We start from the raw sequence: 5,418 nt of genomic DNA on the forward strand, positions 1-5,418 counted from the left end.
AACACAAAGACACACTCAACCCCAGAGTGCTGGAACCAAAAGCTGCATGCTCTTAAAACATACCATCAGAAATAATGATTTCTAAACTGGCAACTTAGATTCAAAGAATCGAACTGCAGCAGAGAGGATCAGAGTGGACCACGCGACACAGCAGAAATGGAAGCAGTCACATGGCACTCTGAGTTCTCTTGGTAATCTAACACGAGATTCCATTTCATCACGCCACCTGTCGTAGAGATCAGCACAGGCGAACCCTGGCTCATCTTCCAAAGGGTTCTGTTGACACAACAGCACGGCAATACAAGCTCTGGAGTCTTTTAAGGTCATCACAGAGAGGCACGCCGCTGGTAAGGAAACACCGCTGGTCTTCTCACCCGCTAGAAGCAAAGTGTGATTGAGTAATAATTCATGCCAACGGAGAAAAATATGAATTTGTTCAAAGGGACAAATACATGATATCAATAGTCCTGTCGTCAGTAGAGATTCCTGGTACTAATAATGACACACAGCTGTGAAAATAAAATCAAAAATAGGTGGGAATATTCTTTTTTTTTTTTTTTTTTTCCTTTTTCCTTATTATTTTTGGCAAATAAAAGGGAACATTAAACAGATCTAATGCAACATATAAACCTGCATCTAATAAACAGGTAGCACAGCTTAGCACAAGGGCTGGAGACAGAAACAGTGTTTGAAAGAAGCCCAACATACCAGCCCATAGAACTATTACTTTCAGTCTGGATGACACTTTGTTGTCAGAGGAGGAATCTATCAGGGAGACGCTTGGATTTTTGGAGCACATTTCAGAGAATGGTTATACCATGGCACTACGGATCCAACGCCAGAAACGACACAGGATTACTGATCAGCATCAGAGGCTACTCTTTAGTCCCACTTTGGTTTGGCCTCAGCAGTTCCCTCAGTTCCCTTTGATTACATACTTGGCAACAAGACAAGACCTTCTACCCTTTAAACCCACACTCAGCTATTTTTATCGGCCAACACACATTAGACTCTCATACTGTAAATACACATAATATATGTGTTGTGTCATTCTCCCATGTCCAAATCCATAACTCCCATGATTAAAAAAAAACATTGTAAAATGACTCTCATAATGTATGACCTCACTGCCTACGTTCTCCTCGGTGTCTGTGTTTGTATGTGTATACGAGACAATCTCAGTGGGACATTCCTCATGCCTGCTCCCATGGTGGTACAAAACGCCCCCTCCATCCTCCTTCTCACGTCCCAACCACTAAACGCTCCCTCTATCAGGCTCTCTGTCACTAGGGAGAAGTAAAATAACACGAGTTGCTTTAAACTATGGGAAAGGCCAAAATAGGATATATTTTTCTCTCTCGCGTGCAATTCTGCTAATTGTTAATGGTAGAGAAACCGAGATGGGTCACATGGCATGCCCTCAACTGTGTGAGATGTGCGCTGCTGGTTCTGACGTATTATGGCTAAAGATAGATTATAGATGCGCTCACAGGAACGCACGCACTGAGAGCTTTTTGCTCACTGATTTAATGAAATGCACTAGTAAGCAGCGGCTCCCTCCTTTTTGGTGGATGTTGGACGTCCCGTTTTATGGCAGAGGAAAATAAATAAATAAATAAACAGTTAAATCAGGAGCAAAGCATAAATGTAAATTCAAAACAGATGCAACATAACAGCTTGCATAATTTTCAATTATACAGGCATTACACATCTAATTATGCATTTAATTTTCATTTAGGCCATAATAGCCTCGTAGACGAACCTGAGCAAAAACTAAGGGAATTAACTACAAACAGTAACCCACAGCAACCGAAGATGTGGAACCAGAGCAGCGCATCAGTCGGCTCGGGGGAGTCAGAGGCACATCAGTATGGCCGAGCACTGATAGGCTGCATTATGTTAAAAGGATCTTAATGTGCAATAGATCAGCACAGAACATCATTTCAGGAAAACAGCATCCATTATTAAGCAGGGTGTTGGACTAAGAGAATGGACAGAGGTCCTGACATGCCCCCCCGTCTCCTCTTGTGCTAAACTCCCAGTGGGATGACTTCAGAGCGAAGGATCAGCTAGAATCGTAACATTTACAGCTACTTTAAAGCTTACTCCACCGCTATTTGTGTCTTTCTGCATCACTGACATATCTCAATACTTCCTGTGAAAATGCATAAGGAAACTGAAAAGAAAAAATGGAACCAAATGTGTGACTAAACAGATAACGACAAAAAGATGATTGATGCTGAATATGCACAAACTTCAGATGCATTGCTAGAATAGAATAGCACGTTATTGTCATTACACACGGTGATGCAATGAAATTAAGCAGGCTCTGCAAAAATCAGTAAAGAAATTGATGGCTCCAGTGGAAGGCTCTCTAATTTAAAACTGCCGTGACCCGGATTCGAACCGGGGTTGCTGCGGCCACAACGCAGAGTACTAACCACTATACGATCACGGCTGCTACTAGCTAACTGAGCTGCAAAACCAGCAAGACTTTTAGTCTTTTTTAAATTTAAATGTAATTTATTTATTTTCTACCAAGTTTGACACAGCCAAGATCAGATTTGTGGTATCCTACAGAATCACTAAAAACAGCAAGGTATTGTCAGAGGAAGAATCTATCAAGGAGTGTTTTGGTGAACTCTGCAGCACTAACATGCCCTCAAGGAAAAAGAAGCATTCGAGAGCGTGGCCCTCTCCAGATGAGCCATGACCAGAAAGTTGCAAAGAGAAGCCCAATTACTCATGTTTGTCTGTGAGATGACAAAAGGACTTATGCAGGCGCTGCCGGTAATGTGGTGCAGTGAAAGGGACGATGACAGGGAGCGATCTGTTCATGGAGGTAAAGGCATGCCTGGACAAGCTGGGACAGAAAATGTTCATTTTATTATACACCTATAAGTCAGTGCAAAAAATAAAGCGTGTGGCGTTAAACAACAGACAGGTTGATGCACATTTGGAGGCGCATGAGACTGAACAAGGGGACAGGATGTCACACAAATGTTAGATGGCTCGGCGTGGGAAACATGATGAAATTATTTCGGGATTTGAAAGCAGAGATTCAAGAATTTTGCCAGAAGAAAGGCAAAAACATTCCAGATCTCAGATGATGAATAAACATAAAACCAAACTACAACACGTCTATGAAATCAACTAATTTTGGCTCTCGTATAATTAACCTGAGAGCTTTGAAATGTCATTAAATTTAAAAAATCTCTGCCGAGATGCATTTTTCTTGCGTATGTATGTGGCCCAGAATTTACACACACACACACACCACATCCATTCGACGGTGTGAAAAATTTGTGGGTAAAAATGTGTGGGTAAAACTCTAACAAGGATCACTATTTCCAAAAGGCTTCACAACCAAGTCAAATATTTTAACATCAGAGTCAAAGAGGAGGCTGACAAGAAGGAACAGCTGGACCAACTGGCTAAAGCAAAGCAATGCCTAGCCTGCTTCACACAGCCTCAGAGGTCTGCATATAAGATTTACATCCTGACAAGGCCAGACAGCAAGAACAATGAGAATACAGGGGGGGAAGGGGACTGCATTTCCCAGGGGGCAACGTTGCAAAATCCTTCACCCAAACTCTCGGCCCTGAAGAGGCTTTATGTCTGGGCAGAGTAAACCAAGGGGTGCAACTGTTGGGCTGATCTTTGAGCTGTGTTTAATGCGGCGATGACATTTATTATTGTGCCTTACCGGTGTTACACACACACATCCATCATGACGCATAATTACTGGGATCGCACTAACCCTAACCCTCTCCATTGCATCGCATCGCTCTACTCTTATTTCTCTCTCAAATTTAAACAGATCACGCTTGGTCAAATCAGCATAAACTCACCATTTTATTTGACCCGCTGCAAAATACAGACCCTTTGTTTGTCTAACACAACTTAATGATGTAATTAGCCATTACAACTTTGCAGACAAAGCTACAGTTGTATTCGGGCTTTCTTTTGGAAATAACTGGAAATAAACATTCTGAGAGTTAATGTGAACACAAAAATGTTTTTTCTTTATGATAAAACGTGGACGAAAGCAAGGTCCCTCGTTGTTCTGCTGAGCAAAAAAAACAAACGAGGGAGAGAATAAACTTCCTTCCTTCCTTCCTTCCTTCTACATAGTGAACAAGTGTTCAACCACTCCCTTACAAAACGCCTCAGCTTGCAGATTGCTTCACGGCTTGAGCCACAATTGTTTGCTGCCACTCAATGAATGCATGCAAAGCGGGCTCAATGGCAGGAGCACAACACCCAGGGAGGTTTCTTCAAAAGGAACAAGCTCCACTTCTTCCCTGTTGTTGGTTTATTTTATTGACCCAGGTAATGGCGGTAATGGATGTTATTCACATCAACGGGAAAATGAAACAGGAGAGACTGTTTGCTTCTAAAAAAATTATGCTTTCTCAAACACACACACACACACAGAGAGAGCTTCAAATCGCTGCGTGGTTTAGCTGCGAAAAAACAACAACAACTGGATTTGTTTTAAAACAAGAGATCTTATTGAACAATCTCTGGCAATGTTCTACAGAGGGGATACCGTCAATCTGGATAGCATGTGGATTATGTGGGACATACACTCAAAGCATTTACCACAAATGGACACATTCATTAGTGTATCCCCAGCAACGAGCAACCAAGGAGTCCTGGGTCAGATGTGATCAAAAATGCAGTAGAATATAATTACAGTTACACTTCGGTGTCACGTTTAGGAGCAACAGCCAAGAAGCAATGACACGATTTAGCAATTTTCTTTTCAGGATGGCACAAGATTGATATTCTCTAGTCTGTGTACTTTCTTTAGCCATTTCCACTGGGGCTCCGGATTATGTTCCATTAATCCTGCCAGGTGCAATTTTTGCCAAAACAATTTTAGACTCATCAATCTCCAGATTGATGGGTTAGGGTTGCACTGTTCCAGCTGAGTTCAAAGACAGAAATGGACTGCTCCATTCCTGTCTGGTGTCCTGAGAAGTCTGTTGCATGGGAACACGTAAACAGAGAGCTTGAACTTCTCAAGGACAGCGATAAGGCTACATGCTCCTGTGAGGAACTTTCCCAACACCAGGAACCATTTTGGGGCCATAGAGCATTTTGTCATCAGTTGCTACTTAAGAATGTTTAAGTTACGTTGAGCATGTCCCTGCAACGATAACGGAAGACTTTCAAGCTGCACCTTTTTTTTCTCTAATATTATCCAACCTGCTCACAAATAGTCGCTCGCGTGGACCGATCTGATGTAGTATAACAGTCCTCCCTCATTTAAAGCCAGATCTGTTCTGCTGATCCTCTTCCAGTAACTTCAGCTTCAAGCCTCAATGTTTGCTGCTGCGGGCCAGAGAAACAAGGGTTTATTGTCCGTGATGGGATCACAACGCCTGAAGAGCAGCAGTTGTTTCGAGCGCA

General features: G+C 42.3%; 1 non-coding gene across 1 annotated transcript; it reads right to left on the reverse strand.

Moving 5' to 3' along the window:
- Positions 1-2,386: 2,386 nt before the first annotated feature.
- On the reverse strand, positions 2,387-2,458 carry trnah-gug (transfer RNA histidin (anticodon GUG)). Its single transcript has one exon. It is a non-coding gene; the product is annotated as a tRNA-His (tRNA).
- Between the last annotated feature and the right edge of the window lie 2,960 nt (positions 2,459-5,418).

This window comes from Brachionichthys hirsutus, unplaced genomic scaffold (assembly GCF_040956055.1).
Source record: "Brachionichthys hirsutus isolate HB-005 unplaced genomic scaffold, CSIRO-AGI_Bhir_v1 contig_982, whole genome shotgun sequence".
NCBI lineage: Eukaryota > Metazoa > Chordata > Actinopteri > Lophiiformes > Brachionichthyidae > Brachionichthys > Brachionichthys hirsutus.